This window comes from Garra rufa, unplaced genomic scaffold (assembly GCF_049309525.1).
Source record: "Garra rufa unplaced genomic scaffold, GarRuf1.0 hap1_unplaced_002, whole genome shotgun sequence".
Lineage (NCBI taxonomy): Eukaryota > Metazoa > Chordata > Actinopteri > Cypriniformes > Cyprinidae > Garra > Garra rufa.
In genome coordinates this window covers 6,054,297-6,070,543 of record NW_027394277.1, presented here as the reverse complement: position 1 = coordinate 6,070,543, position 16,247 = coordinate 6,054,297, and the positions used below count along the sequence as shown (strand labels likewise).

General features: G+C 38.2%; 8 non-coding genes across 8 annotated transcripts in view; 3 read left to right on the top strand and 5 right to left on the bottom strand.

Moving 5' to 3' along the window:
• The first annotated feature begins 131 nt into the window (after positions 1–131).
• trnan-guu (transfer RNA asparagine (anticodon GUU)) lies at positions 132–205 on the top strand. The gene has a single exon. It is a non-coding gene; the product is annotated as a tRNA-Asn (tRNA).
• A 582-nt stretch (positions 206–787) lies between these two features.
• Positions 788–926, top strand: LOC141307937 (U4 spliceosomal RNA). Its single transcript, XR_012346862.1, has one exon. It is a non-coding gene; the product is annotated as a U4 spliceosomal RNA (small nuclear RNA).
• A 3,288-nt stretch (positions 927–4,214) lies between these two features.
• LOC141307898 (U4 spliceosomal RNA) lies at positions 4,215–4,355 on the top strand. Its single transcript, XR_012346823.1, has one exon. It is a non-coding gene; the product is annotated as a U4 spliceosomal RNA (small nuclear RNA).
• Positions 4,356–7,640: 3,285 nt separating this feature from the next.
• Positions 7,641–7,759, bottom strand: LOC141306516 (5S ribosomal RNA). The gene has a single exon (XR_012345475.1). It is a non-coding gene; the product is annotated as a 5S ribosomal RNA (ribosomal RNA).
• Positions 7,760–13,617: 5,858 nt separating this feature from the next.
• Positions 13,618–13,736, bottom strand: LOC141307178 (5S ribosomal RNA). The gene has a single exon (XR_012346132.1). It is a non-coding gene; the product is annotated as a 5S ribosomal RNA (ribosomal RNA).
• Positions 13,737–13,820: 84 nt separating this feature from the next.
• On the bottom strand, positions 13,821–13,939 carry LOC141307625 (5S ribosomal RNA). The gene has a single exon (XR_012346578.1). It is a non-coding gene; the product is annotated as a 5S ribosomal RNA (ribosomal RNA).
• Positions 13,940–15,950: 2,011 nt separating this feature from the next.
• On the bottom strand, positions 15,951–16,069 carry LOC141307536 (5S ribosomal RNA). The gene has a single exon (XR_012346489.1). It is a non-coding gene; the product is annotated as a 5S ribosomal RNA (ribosomal RNA).
• An 84-nt stretch (positions 16,070–16,153) lies between these two features.
• The window catches only part of LOC141306909 (5S ribosomal RNA), a 119-nt gene continuing 25 nt past the window's right edge, over positions 16,154–16,247 (bottom strand). The window contains exon 1 of the ribosomal RNA XR_012345865.1: positions 16,154–16,247. This exon is cut by the window's right edge and continues 25 nt beyond it. This is a non-coding gene — a ribosomal RNA (5S ribosomal RNA).

Below are 16,247 nucleotides of genomic sequence, written 5' to 3'. Positions count from 1 at the left end.
ACAGGCTAAGTGGATTTTGCGAGCTCCGGAAACATCTTTCAAAACAGCCTGTTAGTACGTGCGATTCTAATCCCTAACCCTAACCCTTGCTTTTACAACCGTGATCCCGCGGCAGCAGATGCGCAATGTCTGTCTCTGTGGCGCAATCGGTTAGCGCGTTCGGCTGTTAACCGAAAGGTTGGTGGTTCGAGCCCACCCAGGGACGTGTGAAATGCCGGTGTTTTGCACGCGCGTCAGGTGTCCACTAGCGCCTATGCCATTCTTAGGGTTGCGAGGCACAGCTTTCTCAGGGCGTTTATCCTGTGCACCTTCAATAAGCTGGCTTCTTTTAAAAGAAGTCAGCGGCGGGTGTTTGGTGAACATTTTCACCAGCTCGAGTTTGCTGTGGCATGTGGATTCATTCTTTACTGATGATCTGTCTCTGGGGCTCATCTAGTTGACATGGTATCCGCTGACATTCGGCTGAAGGTGCTGATCCACCATCTGCTCTTGGTACGGACTGGATCCGGGGGACTGCAGTGACCATCTAATCGGAATACAGAATGGATATGGCGGCTACGGTGACCTCAGAATAAGAACAAACAGACTAATTTTAATGTAGATGCAAAAGTTCCATGTTGCCACAGTGTCAGATTGGAGAGGATCTGGTTTTCACAGTCTTGCGTCGATGGCCGTCTAGGTGAAGAGGTCTTCACTGATGATCTGTCTCTGGGGCTCATCCAGCTTGCTATCACCTTGTCGGATCACATCCACGTAGCTGCAAGAAAAGGTCACGACCGTCACCGGTATTCTATCGCAGAGGCAATGTTGTAGCTTGTGTGGTTTATCTGAGGTGTGATCATTGCTGGTTGTAAACTTTCCCCGATATCCCATCTGGATGATTTGAAATACAGTCAGCTTCTCAGTTTTTGCCGGTCTCTCTGGACGCTTCTTGAAAAAAAAGTTTTGCTTCGTTTTGTTAGAGTGGCTGGTTGTTGGTCCTCGTCAAAGAGGTGTCTACAGATCATAGCGTGCCGGAGCCAGAAGATTTGTTGTTTTGTCAATATGCTCTCAAGACTTCGCTGCAGGTATCATTAACCCTCTGGGGTCTGAGGGTGTTTTGGGGCCCTGAAGAAGTTTTGACATGCCTTGACATTTGTGCTTTTTTCAGTATGTTAAAAACATATTAATATCCTAAATCTAAATACATTTTATTTAGCACAAATTGGACTACAAAAATATGTAAGCAACATGAATGTACATTTTTAAGTTTTTGAGAAAACAACGTTTATGCGTGCATATTGAAAAACTAAATTTTTGAAGTCACTGAAATAAGGCCATCTAACACATACAGAATATTTGTTCTCGGGACCTTCGAGAATTGGATGTGGTAGGCTTGGTTTTTTTCTACCAAATGATGTGAAAATCATCTAGTTCACTTGATTTCACAAAACAGTATATAGATTTAAATTTTTGAAGACACTTTTTGTTTAGAATGGCTGTATGCGAGAAGGCGTGAATGATCATGAATAATGCTGTGATTTACACCTGAGAAGACAAAGACCTGCATAATGAGCCGCATAATGAGCCATTCAGTCGGATGTTGACTGAGAGGAAACAACGGAAAGAATAAAGGCAAAATGAAAGGACAAAATAAATATATATTTAGTTTGAAGCATATTTTGAATATATTTAACTATCACACAAAATAACTTGAGATTCACTTGTGAGTGCAGTTAAACTTTTTATTAGGAACAAAAGTGATAAACAACACAGAAGTCAAGATGTCGAGGGTGCACTATCCAAATCACTCGTAGGAAACTTGAACACAGGAGAACGGGGAACAGCAGAAACTGCAAAGAAAACAAGTAGATGTGAGCAACACAATGATCTGACAAAGACAGAGCTAACATGGAGAAAACACATATACTACCAGCCAAACTTTATTATTAAAAGTTTTTTTTTTTTTTTTTTTTAAGTGAGCAGTTTTTTACATAGTAAACCTATTTCACAAAATTAGATAATTATTTTTCTTTAAAAAAGTACATTTGACTGGTAGTGTATAGCATAGGCATATAACAGTTAGGTGCAAATAATACCAGTGCAAGATAAATACAGGTGTACGGTTTGTAATGAAGTAATACAGGAGAAACCATACATCTTCTACCTTTCATACATATTACTAAAAAAGAGAATATTAGTTTTTTATTTGAATTGGTTTATGTAAAAGTAAACATTTCAAGCTTTCTACACGTATATGTATTATGTTTGTGAGGCACGTAATCACTGAGATTTAGGTTGTTTCATTTATGTGTCTGTGAAAAGATATAACAGAGACAGTGAAGGCAGAGTTCGTGCCCTGTCTGTTTTCTTATTTTCATAAAATCACAGTGTATACAAATAAAAATATACCCTCTACAGTTTCGAATGATGTATTGGTTGTATTTGTACGATCAAAACTGACGGAGAATTTTACATTCTTTTCGGCGTTATTACAAAAGCGTTCCTCAGAACGCGCCGGCGCGTTTTTCGACCAAAGTTGAAACATCCTGTCATCATGAGACATTTAGATGCAGTGAAATGAAACATACTTTATAATGTTTCACTTGCTGTAGTCAGGAAATACAGTTGGCAAAAAGTCTTAACTGGTAAAATGTGTGCACATTCTGTCACAGTAACAACTAACAAGTATAAAAGAAAAAAAACTTACTTGTGTAAATATCTCCTCTGCTCGTTCACGCCATGTCTCATTTAATGTTCATCTTCTGAAGTAAGTTTTATTCCTGACAGCCCGTCTTCTTCCAGAAAGGACTAACTTGAAAGAATAGAAACTGCTTTCTCCTTTGTTTACTGTGATGTGGGCGTCTACTTTTGGCGCGGCGCCCTCACGTGGACGATTTGAATTTGAAAAGATAGAATCGCTCTTGGGCGTGATCTAATTAAAACTAATGAAGCAGACAAGAGAGACTGGACATTGTGTTGGTTTCATACGGATTACTTTATCACAGAATATTTTATTTCGATAAACATTACTTCATTTGAAAGTATAGATATCAAGCTTTCTCTACATATATTGCTTATGTCTCTGTATTGTGTATTGGCTGAGTTATAGTCTATTTTAATGACGCGTTTCTGAATGAAGATCACGGAGATCAACGCGACAGACAGCACACCCTTTTAGTTTTCTTTATTTTGTAAAATCACAATATTTTTTTGGTTTTGTGAGTATATACAAATAAAAGTAGACCCTTTACAGATTCGATTGATGTACTGCTTTTATCTGTACAATCAGAAATGGCCGAGTAATTGAAGTTCCTTTTGGGAAACTGCCACAAAACGCGTATACGCGTGTTTGGACCCCAGGGGGTTAAACTACAGCACAATCACAGCTCACCGCTACCCATCGTAAACAGGTTGGGCCTGTCTGTTCTGGTGGGCTCTCAGTGGTGCTAAATCATCAAATGAAGAGGACGGGATTCAAACCCACACAAACCAAGGTGAGCCTAGCACAACGGATTAGCCTTGCATCGCCTTAACCACTCGACCACCCCGTCACTTTCCGTGGTCCTTTTATTTAACACTCCCGATTCAGACCATCGGCTCATTAGTAGAGCACTCAGTGAACTGAACTGAGTGTGTCAGATAAGAAAGACACAAAAAGCGCAGAGTGGGGTCCCCAGGAACCCACGCGTGCAGAGCACAATGGATTAGCAGTCCATCGCCTTAACCACTCGGCCACCTCGTCATTTTAAGTGAAATTTTTTATTTAGCACTCCTGATTCAGATCATCAGTTCATTAGTAGAGAACTCAAAGAACTGAACTGAGTGTGTTAGATAAGGAGGACACACAAAAAGTTTAGCATGGGGTCCCTAGGACCAGGATTAAGGTCCAGTGCTAAAGGAACCGAACGACAAGAATGGATTCCAACCATTGCACAGAGCAAAATGGATTAGCAGTCCATCGCCTTAACCACTCGGCCACCCCGTCCCCTTGCTGACCGAGATAGGCCATGCTGCGGACCTTTTCAGCTGCTGCTGCCGTGCTTTCAGCTGGCTGTTTTGAGCACAGAGGGAATAGTGAATGAGCCGTCTTTTACACACCTCTAATCTGTTCCGTAGAAACACGGTTCAGCAACCCGTGGCAGGAGACTGTTTGTGCGGCAGTTTAAAGCTTGCTACCACCTTGTCGGTTCACATCCACGTAGGTGCAGAAAAAGGTCACGACCGTCGCCTGCATTCTTTCGCAGAGGCAATATTGTAGCCTATGAGGTTTGTCCGAGGCGCGATCATTGCTGGTTGAAAACTTTACCCAATACCCCGCCAGGATGACTTGAAATACAGTTATCTTTGGCAATTTTTGCTAGTCTCTCTGGAGGCTTAGAGTTTTGTTGAGAAATATAGCCTTGTTTCGTTTAGGGTTTTTTTTCCTCGCCAAAGAAACGGTCTGCTGATGATAGTGCGCCAGAGCCAGAAGGTTTGTTGTTTTGTCAATATGTTCTCAAGACAAGTATCGTTAAACTGCAACGCAATTACAGCTCACCGTTACCCATCGTAAACATGTTGGGCCTGTCTGGTCCGGTGGCCTCTCAGTGGCGCTAAAGCTTCGAATGCGTGTCGAGCACAATGTATTTGTTGTCTTGAAAATTCCCTTTTAGCTCTATTTCTTTTTCTCCAAACATCTATTAAGTTATATTTTTTAATCAGTTCAAATAATTCATTTCTTCCTCCATCCCTCCTAAACACCATACAATCACTAACATCTACTCTTTCTAATACAGTATTAAAATCACCCAACAAAAAAACATTTTGCCATCCTTCAATTAATACATTCAAATTCCTATAAAAAATTATCTTTTGTCCCTCTTTGTTTGGTGCATGTATGTTACATATTATTATTTCTTTATCCATCTTTATTAATTTTACTGCCATTATTCTCCCCTTCTTGTCAGAATATATTTCATTTATTTCTTTACTCACACCCCTTCTAATTAGAATTGCAACTCCTCTTTTTTTACTCTGATCATTGTTAAAGTAAATTTCTCCGTCCCAGATCTTTTTCATACCTTCCACAACCTCTTGATTCCAGAAAGTTTCTTGTAAACATAACACATCACAGTCCTTAATCAAACACACCAATCTCTGAAATTTCTCAGGTTTCGATAGTCCTCTTGCATTCAGAGATGCAATCCATAAAGAACTCATTAAAAGAAAGAGTTGAGTGTACAAACAACTACTCATCAATCTAATTCAGTTTCTCCTGACGCTACAAATGTGGAACCACTCATTTCAGCTCTTCTCTTTTCCATCATTTCATTACGCTCTTCTCTTCTTATTTTCTGTTTCTTAAGTACCTTTTCAATGTCTATAACACTTTTTACTCTTGTTTTTAAAACTTTGTTCAGTCTTTCCTTTATCTTGACTTCTGTTTCAATGCTCTTCTCCCCATTTCCTGTTTCTCTTACCTCATACTGCACTTTTGTTTCATTGTCCTCAGTTCTCTCTTTTCCATGTGTCTTTTGGTAGTCCACCTTGTTGTTCTCTTCAGGCTCCTTGTCCATCTCCATTTCACATGCTTTAGTCCCACTCCTTACTGCATTCTCCTCTAGGTTATACTCCTCCTCTTCTACATGAGTTTGTTTGTCATCTCCTCCTTCAGTCTGTTCTAATATTTGATTTGATGTTTCAGTTTGAGTGCCTCCCATCTCTTCCTGTATCTCCATATCCATTTCTTTATTTTCCTCATCGTCCGTCTCACATCTGCACCTTATCATTGCCCTGTTGCAGCCTTGGCACCGTGGAGCTGTACAGTCCCGCGCATAATGCCCCTGCTCCAGGCAATTCCTGCAGAGAAATTGAGGGCAGTCCTTTAGCTCATGCTCAGTACTTGTGCAGATCCTGCATGTTTTCCGTTGATTATCGTGGATTACTCTGAAATACTGAACTCCTTCCTCAGTCATAAATTTTGTTGTGTATGGTAAAGATGCCACCTCCTTTGGGAACTTTACTCTCAAAAAGCGTGTTCCATCTGCCACTATTGTTCCTGGGTGATATCTCCTTCTCACAGGAAGAATGGGAGTTACACCCCAACTGTTCAATTTTTGAATGATTTCCTCATCCTCTATGTAACTGGGCAAATTTAAAAAGGAGACCATTCTTTCCGTTGCACACAATTTTCTGATTTCACATATCTGACCATTTATCACAATTCCATCCAACATCACTTCACAGTCCATCTCATTTTCCATTGTCATTTCAAAGTCATTGTTTGTTTTCCTTCGAAGCCCAATAAGTTTGCCAATTCCCACTATATCTTCTACTGCTTTAATTATCATTATAATTGTTGTGCTTTCGGTGTCCATCACATTTAATGTAACTGTAGCTTCTTTCTTGTATTCTCTTTGATATTGTGTTTTTTTCTTTAATCTGTTTATCATTTGTTGACGTTGATTGTTAAAAGACTGATTTTGCTCACCTCCTTTTGTAAGTTCAGCAACTTTGTTTGTTTGCAGATCTCTCTTTCCTTCTAGTTCCATTGTTTTTGCTTGCTGTTTTCTCCTTGAAACAACCATAGCCCAAGTTTCATCAGTATTTTCTCCAGTATTTTCTTCTTGTATATTCCCTTCAACTGTTTTTGGATTCATTTCTTCATCACCGACCTCCTTCTCTTTCCGTGATAGCATTCCTTTTCTTTTTTCCAGTAAATCCGCCATTTAATAAACTTCTTCCCCCAAACAGTATTAACTGTTTGGGGTTGAAGTGAAAAAACAAAAAAAAATAAACAAACAAAAAAACTCTTCAAAGCACAAAATAAAGTCGTAATATAAAACAAACAACAAGCAACGTGGAAGAGCCTATCTCTTCCTACTGCAGCCACTCACTTCCTGTCGCTCTCAGCGCGGTATGGCCGTAAGCGAGGGTTGCTCCAAAAAGTGGGCTATTTAAAGATCAGCCTCCGTAAAAGCCAGCATATTATATAAATATTGAAGAAAAGGCAAAAGCTTACAGCACCTGGTATTCCCTGGCGGTCTCCCATCCAAGTGTAACAATCGGCCTTATCAGCCGAGTTACAAGACTAAAATGGGGTCAGATTTAACTGTGAGAGATGACTGGTGGTTAAAAGAATGACACATAAAAGAAGATTGGTTTAAATAGATTTGGTGTATTTACAAGGTTCACATAAAAGACTTTAAAACAACACGATAAAACTAGTTAAACTCTGTTAAAAGAATACAGTTCATTTGTCCATACCCTAAAACAGTCCAAGAATCCCAGTGTGTTGATAAGTCCAATGTGAGTGTCCACCAGTGCCTGTACAATCCACAGAAAGTGTAATCCAAAGTTTGCAGGTGGTGAATGGAAAGGTGAGCTCTAAAATTAGCAACTCCTCAATCCTACAGTTTGGTGACTGTCCTTTGTTTGTCATGCTGCTCTCTTATACAGTTGTACTTCCTGCTTCCTGTCATGTGTCTAGTCACATGACAGGCCAACCATCCATTTATTAAAGACACACACACTTAAAATGTTAAGAGTAATAAAATGGCCTAAAAACATGTAAAACACTCAAACCTCTATAATACATTTAAATGATTGTAATAAATAGAGCGGCAAAACACGTCTTTCTAAAAGCCAGCATATTATATAAATAGTGAAGAAAAGGCAAAAGCTTACAGCACCTGGTATTCCCAGGCGGTCTCCCATCCAAGTACTAACCAGGCCCGATGCTGCTTAGCTTCCGAGATCAGACGAGATCGGGCGCTCTCAGCGCGGTATGGCCGTAAGCGAGGGCAGCTCCAAAAAGTGGGCTATTTAAAGATCAGCCTCCGTAAAAGCCAGCATATTATATAAATAGTGAAGAAAAGGCAAAAGCTTACAGCACCTGGTATTCCCAGGCGGTCTCCCATCCAAGTACTAACCAGGCCCGACGCTGCTTAGCTTCCGAGATCAGACGAGATCGGGCGCTCTTTTTTTTTTTTTTTTTCTTATTGAAAAATTAAAACAATACAGGTTACTGTACAATCATTGGTTTTGCTTCAAGAATTACAGAAACTCTCTGCATTTGATTAAAATACACAAATACATTCAATAAAAGTAATACATTCTATCAGGGTTCTAAAAAAGACATCTCCAGTCCCATGTCCTCCAAGACCTTTAAAACCCCTTGTGTAAAAGTTTTAGAAAAAACATTCGGCTTTTCTTCAGTTTTGAAATAATAAAACAAACATTGTACATATTTCTCAAGTTTTCTTTTAAAAACATACCACACATCCATTACATAATTCTCTTTCTTTGCCATTAACCTTCTTTCCCATATTGCACTCTTCATTAACATCACCAGTAAATTTATACATTTCTTGTTTTTACATTGCTTTTCAAATCCCAACATAAAAACTCTCAACCAATCAAAATTTTCATTCCCCTCTCCACTTAAATTTAAAATCATATTCTCACATTTCTTCCTAAAATCTTCTAATTTACTGCAATAGAAAAACAAGTGTAAGAAATTTTCATCCCCGTCTTTACACACTTTGCATACAACACTTTCTTCCATTCCGATCTTGTTTAAAATAACATCAGTAAAAACCACTTTGTGTCGTATAAAATACTCCAAGTTTTCCAATTTAGCTTGTACTAATTTGCCATTTATATTTCCCCAAATACCTTTTTCCTCTACATTGTCAAATTTTTTACACCAATATTCATTGGCAACAGGTTTCTTAAAAACAACATCTCTAAAAAAACAATAAAAATTCTTGACAGTGCATTCTTTCAAACCATACAAATTTTCTCCCACTCTCAAATATATATCTTTCTCTTGTTTCTCTTCTTCCATATTCTCTATTCTTTAGGTATAGCAGTCTTGAGCATTTCATACTTGGTTCTAATATCATGCCTATTAAAATCTTCCTTTGCTTCTTGCATTGCATCTACTATAAATTGTTCTGGTAAAAAACCTTCTTTGAATTCATACAACACATCCCTCACCTTAGTAATTCCCACCTCCCACCATTTCTTAAAAAATATTTCTCTTCCCTGGTTTAAAATGCGGTTGTTTTGGAACAAAGGCTGATTTAAAATGCTTTCTCTTCCTTGAAGGTTATAATGTACATTGGTTAAAATTTTGCCCCATGCTCTCAACAATTCTTTATAGAATTCCGGCATCCCTTCCATCATCCAATTTTTGGTCCTCATCCATAAAATGCTATCTCCCAGATTAAAATTGCTACACTTATTTAAAAAATATCCCATTGTTCTTTTCCATGCCACATTGTTCCCCACGTCTAAGTATTTTTTATCATTTTTACTCTTAAACTGTTTTTTCTTTGTTCTACATCCATTACTCCTAAACCTCCTTTATCCACTTGTCCTATTAGAGTGTTAAAAGCAATTCTTGATGGCTTCCCCTCCCATAAAAAACCTAAAAAGCATTTTTCAGCCTTCCTTCCATCCACATCGGCATTGAAGATGTATATAAAACATACCACAACTTTGAAACCATTAAAACATTCAAAACTAAAACCTTCCCTTTTATAGTTAAACCCATCCTTCTCCAAAAAATAAGTCTCCTTTCAATCTCTCCTAAAATATTCTCCCACATAGTTTCTTCTGCCTTCCTCTCATCCTTCCCCATTAGAACCCCCAGAATTTTTGTTTCCTTTGTTTCCTTAAAATTAAAATGCTCTGCTAGCTCTCCCACATTTCCTAATCTCATATACATTGTTTTGTCCTCATTTACTTTCGCTCCTGATGCTAAACAAAATGTTTGTACAATTTTCATTACCCTTTTTACATCCCCCACTTCTTTGACCATCAGTGTTGTGTCATCTGCATATTGAAAAATTTTATTTTCTTCACCCTCTATTTCTATTCCCTTTATTCTATCATCCTGCATTACTGCAAGGCCCAAAGGCTCAGCCACTAGAGAATATAGAAGTGCCGACAATGGGCATCCTTGCCTTATCGAACGTGTAATTCTAAAGCATGGTGTTAAAAATCCATTACATTTTACTTTTGTTATCGCCCCTTTATATAAAATCTTTATCCATTTGATAAAATTATCTCCTAAACCAAACCTTTTTAAAACATCAAATAAAAAACCATGTTCTACCCTATCGAAAGCCTTTTCAAAGTCTAAACTAATTAAAAACCCACATTTTCCTTTTTCTTTAATGTATCTTAAACTATCTTTTATACTGAATGTTGTATCAGCTATGTCTCTGCCCTTTACTCCATATGCCTGATTTGTTTTAATTAAACCTGGCATTACTTCTTTCAACCTATTTGCTAAAACCTTTGCTAAAATCTTAAGATCCGTATTTAACATTGTAATAGGCCTATAATTCTTTAATTCTGTTTTTTCCCCTCTTTTTTTTATATATTATCTTCATTAATCCCATTCCCATTCTCTGATTTAGTTCCCCTTTTTTAAAAATCTCACCATATATCTCTTTTAAAGTATCAGATAAAAAATCTTTAAAAACCATATAAAACTCATTCCCCAGACCATCGATACCTGGACTTTTGTTCCTATTTAATTCACTAATTGCCCTTTTTATTTCTTCCACTTTTATTTCTTCATCACACTCTTTTTTTTCTGTTCCATTTACAGTAGTTTTTTTTATTAGTTCCAATAATTCTAATTTCTCTTCTTCTTTGACCCCCTCTGCACTAAACAACTCTTCATAATACACTTTTATTTCTTTTAATATTTCTTCACTTGTAGTTACAATATCCCCATTTCTTCCCTTTATTCCTTTAATCATTCCTGCCCTCCCTCTAGTTTTCTCTAAGTCAAAGAAGAACTTTGTGCATTTCTCTCCTTCTACTGTATATTTTGCTTTACTTCTTATCTTTGCACCTTCGTATTTTTCCTCTTCTATTTCTTTTAACGCTCCTTCTAATTCTTTAATTTTTTGTATGTCATTCCCATTTCCCTCTAACTCTTCCTTCAATTTTTTCCTTATCCCTCTTTCCTTATTTCTTTTACTTTTTTGTTTCAATGTACAATATTTTATTGTGAACTTTTTGATTGAATACTTGACATTTTCCCACCAAATTCTTTTGTCTTCTGCATACATTATATTTTCTTTTTCTTTTTCTATTATCTCTTTTACTTCTAAGACATAGTTTTCCTCCCTTAAAATCTCTGTATTTAAAACCTACACCCCCGGCCCTCTTTCAATTTGGTTCCAATCCATTCCCATAGAAATCATTTTATGGTCACTTAAGCTTGTTTCTTCAAATTTAATTTGACCAATAAAACCTTCCATGTTTCTAGTACATAAAATCAAATCTATTCTCGTTTTACACATAAAGTCCCCTACCAATTGTCTTCTACTATATTCTTTTGTATTCTCATTTCTTTCCCTCCATACATCCACTATATCATGTTTCTCCATCAAACCTTTCAGCTCTCTCCTTCCTTTATCTGATTTAAAGACCATACCCTCCGCCATATCCAACTTGCTAAAAACTGTATTAAAGTCCCCCATCATAATTACTTCTTTATACTTATTTAAAAATTCTCCTAGCACATTAAAAAATTCCCCCTTTTCATTTTCTTCTGTTGGTGCATGGATGTTTACTAATAAAATGATTTTCCCTTCATACTCCATTTCCACCATCATACATTTTCCTTCTTCATCTTTGAAAATAGTTTTGCATTTTATTCCACTATTCCCTTTTATTAAAAAAGCAATCCCTCTGCCTTGTTTTTTCACTCCATTGTTGTACAGAATATCCCCATCCCATCTTTTTCTTATATCAGCCATAACACTTTCTTTCCAATTAGTCTCTTGAAGTAAAATCATATCATTCTCTTTGCACATTTCTTTCACTTTTTCAAATTTCTTTGTATCTAAAAGTCCTCTCGCATTAAAAGTAACAATTCTTAAAAACATAAAAAAGGTAAGAGAATTTTTAAAACCAATCATTTTAGTCCGTTTCTTCCAGATCCCTTAATATTTCATACTTGTTTGCACTTTCAATCACATCTTCTTTTAATACCTTTTTCCTAGCAGTCTCTATATTAGGTTTTACCTTAATTGCTCTTCTTCTTTTAGTTGATGTTCTTTGTTTCTCCTTTTCGCATTCCTCATCATTCCCTTTTACCTCCATTTCTTCCTTATTCCTTTGAGCCCCGATTTCTCCTGTGTCCAAGACATTATGTAAGCTCTCAGTCAGTTCTGATTGTGTCCATAAATCGCTGTCCCGTTTCTCCTCTGTTGAATCCTTGTTTCCTTGTTCTCGTTCCATCTCATCCATAACTCTTTGTACATTGTCTGTGATTTCCATTTGTGTCCAAGCACCATCATCCTGTTGAGGTTGCATTGTCTGTTTGTCCTTTACGTTCTGCTGCTGTTCTGCATCCTTTCTCATAATTATCTCATTTGCCTGTGTATCTGTTGTTCCCTCCTCTCGCTGTTTGTTGTCTCGTCTATGCATCTGCACGCTTATTTGCTGACTTTCCTCCTCCATCCCTTCCTCCTCCTCTTCCTCACTTCCAATCCAACATTCACATTTATTTAAAAACTGTCTGCAATCCGGGCACTTTATCGCACTGCAGTCCCTCGCGAAGTGCCCCCTCTCCTCACATTTAAAACACTTAAAATCTGGACAGTCTTTCACCACATGTTCGGGGCTCATGCACAGCCTGCAGGTTTTAACCTGATGACTGTGCATCACCCTAAAATACTGTGGGCCCTCTGCTGTCTCTATTCTTGTGCTGTACGGGAGGGAGTCTACTTCCTTGGGGAACCTGGTTTTTACAATCCTTGTCCCATCTTCAATGTCTGTACCCGGATAGACTCTTCTTTTTATTGTTGAAAGGGGACAAACTCCCCAACCTTCCAATTTATCTAAAATTTCTTTGTCAGCAACATAAACGGGCAGATGCATAAACGAAACAACATAGTCTCTATTTTGCAGTCGTTTGACTTCACAGTTAATCCCTTTGATAGTCAATCCATCTGTTAATAATTCAGCATCTTCTTCCCGTTCGAGCGTTACCTCATATTCCTTTGTCTGTTTTGGTCTCACCGCCAGAATCCTTCCATCTCCGATCCGCTCTGTCACCGCTTTTATTACATCAATCGCCCTCGCCTCCATTGCTTGTCCTATTTCCACAGTAACTGTTGCTTCTTTCAAATAAATTCTTTTCCGGTTCTCTTTCCTTGCATCCTTCTCTGATTCTTTTCCATCTCGTTGTCGTTTACCCAGTCCGCTGTCACTCGCCCTCTGTCGTCCGTCCGCCATTGCCAGGTCTGTTTCCGTAGATCCGTCCATTGTTAACAAAAGACAAAGAAAGTAAAAAAAACGGGGGGAAAAAAACACAAAAAAACAAACAAAACAAAAACGCAAATAAATTCCTCCCAAACAGCCCAGGCTGCTGGGAGGAAAACTTTAACCAAAAAAAAGGCTACACTTATGAAATAAACAGTAAATTAACACAAAATCAGAGTCAAACAAACAAAAGTAGAGGAGAGCCTTCCTCTCCCAACTGCTGCCAACCACTTCCTGTTGCTCTCTAGCGCCTCAGGTGGGGGTATGGCCGTAAGCGAAGGCTGCTCCAAAAAGTGGGCTATTTAAAGATCAGCCTCCGTAAAAGCCAGCATATTATATAAATAGTGAAGAAAAGGCAAAAGCTTACAGCACCTGGTATTCCCAGGCGGTCTCCCATCCAAGTACTAACCAGGCCCGACGCAGCTTAGCTTCCGAGATCAGACGAGATCGGGCGCTCTCAGCGCGGTATGGCCGTAAGGGAGGGTTGCTCCAAAAAGTGGGCTATTTAAAGATCAGCCTCCGTAAAAGCCAGCATATTATATAAATATTGAAGAAAAGGCAAAAGCTTACAGCACCTGGTATTCCCAGGCGGTCTCCCATCCAAGTACTAACAAGGCCCGACGCTGCTTTGCTTCCGAGATCAGACGAGATCGGGCGCACTCAGCGCAGTATGGCCGTAAGCGAGGACTGCTCCAAAAAGTGGGTTATTTATAGATCAGCCTCCGTAAAAGCCATCATATTATATAAATAGTGAAGAAAAGGCAAAAGCTTACAGCACCTGGTATTCCCAGGCGGTCTCCCATCCAGAGTTACAACATTAAAATGGGGTCAGAATTAACTGTGAGAGATGACTAGTGGTTAAAAGAATGAGACATAAAAGAAGATTGGTTTAAATAGATTTGGTTTTTATACAAGGTTCACATAAAATACTTTAAAACAACACGATAAAACTAGGTAAATGCTGTTAAAAGAATACAGTTCATTTGTCCATACCCTAAAAACAGTCCAAGAATCCCAGTGTGTTGATAAGTCCAATGTGAGTGTCCACCATTGTATATACAATCCACAGAAAGTGTAATCCAAAGTTTGCAGGTGGTGAATGGAAAGGTGAGCTCTAAAATTAGCAAACTCCTTAATCCAACAGTTTGGTGACTGTCCTTTGTTTGTCATGCTGCTCTCTTATACAGTTGTACTTCCTGCTTCCTGTCATGTGTCTAGTCACATGGCAGGCCAACCATCCATTTATTTAAGACACACACTTAAAATGTTAAGAGCAATAAAATGGCCTAAAAAAACATGTAAAACACTTAACACTCTATAATACATTTAAATGATTGTAATAAATAGAGCGGTAAAACACGTCTTTCTAAAAGCCAGCATATTATATAAATAGTGAAGAAAAGGCAAAAGCTTACAGCACCTGGTATTCCCAGGCGGTCTCCCATCCAGAGTTACAAGATTAAAATGGGGTCAGATTTAACTGTGAGAGATGACTAGTGGTTAAAAGAATGAGACATAAAAGAAGATTGGATTAAATAGATTTGGTTTATATACAAGGTTCACATAAAAGACTTTAAAACAACACGATAAAACTAGGTAAATGCTGTTAAAAGAATACAGTTCATTTGTCCATACCCTAAAAACAGTCCAAGAATCCCAGTGTGTTGATAAGTCCAATGTGAGTGTCCACCATTGTATATACAATCCACAGAAAGTGTAATCCAAAGTTTGCAGGTGGTGAATGGAAAGGTGAGCTCTAAAATTAGCAACTCCTTAATCCAACAGTTTGGTGACTTTTTTTGTCATGCTGCTCTCTTATACAGTTGTACTTCCTGCTTCCTGTCATGTGTCTAGTCACATGGCAGGCCAACCATCCATTTATTAAAGACACACACACACTTAAAATGTTAAGAGTAATAAAATGGCCTAAAAAACATGTAAAACACTTAACACTCTATAATACATTTAAATGATTGTAATAAATAGAGCGGTAAAACACGTCTTTCTAAAAGCCAGCATATTATATAAATAGTGAAGAAAAGGCAAAAGCTTACAGCACCTGGTATTCCCAGGCGGTCTCCCATCCAGAGTTACAAGATTAAAATGGGGTCAGATTTAACTGTGAGAGATGACTAGTGGTTAAAAGAATGAGACATAAAAGAAGATTGGTTTAAATAGATTTGGTTTATATACAAGGTTCACATAAAAGACTTTAAAACAACACGATAAAACTAGGTAAATGCTGTTAAAAGAATACAGTTCATTTGTCCATACCCTAAAAACAGTCCAAGAATCCTAGTGTGTTGATAAGTCCAATGTGAGTGTCCACCATTGTATATACAATCCACAGAAAGTGTAATCCAAAGTTTGCAGGTGGTGAATGGAAAGGTGAGCTCTAAAATTAGCAAACTCCTTAATCCAACAGTTTGGTGACTGTCCTTTGTTTGTCATGCTGCTCTCTTATACAGTTGTACTTCCTGCTTCCTGTCATGTGTCTAGTCACATGGCAGGCCAACCATCCATTTATTTAAGACACACACACACTTAAAATGTTAAGAGCAATAAAATGGCCTAAAAAAACATGTAAAACACTTAACACTCTATAATACATTTAAATGATTGTAATAAATAGAGCGGTAAAACACGTCTTTCTAAAAGCCAGCATATTATATAAATAGTGAAGAAAAGGCAAAAGCTTACAGCACCTGGTATTCCCAGGCGGTCTCCCATCCAAGTACTAACCAGGCCCGACGCTGCTTTGCTTCCGAGATCAGACGAGATTGGGCGGTCTCAGCGCGGTATGGCCGTAAGCGAGGGCTGCTCCAAAAAGTGGCCTATTTAAAGATCAGCCTCCGTAAAAGCCAGCATATTATATAAATAGTGAAGAAAAGGCAAAAGCTTACAGCACCTGGTATTCCCAGGCGGTCTCCCATCTAAGTACTAACCAGGCCCGACGCTGCTTTGCTTCCGAGATCAGACGAGATCGGGCG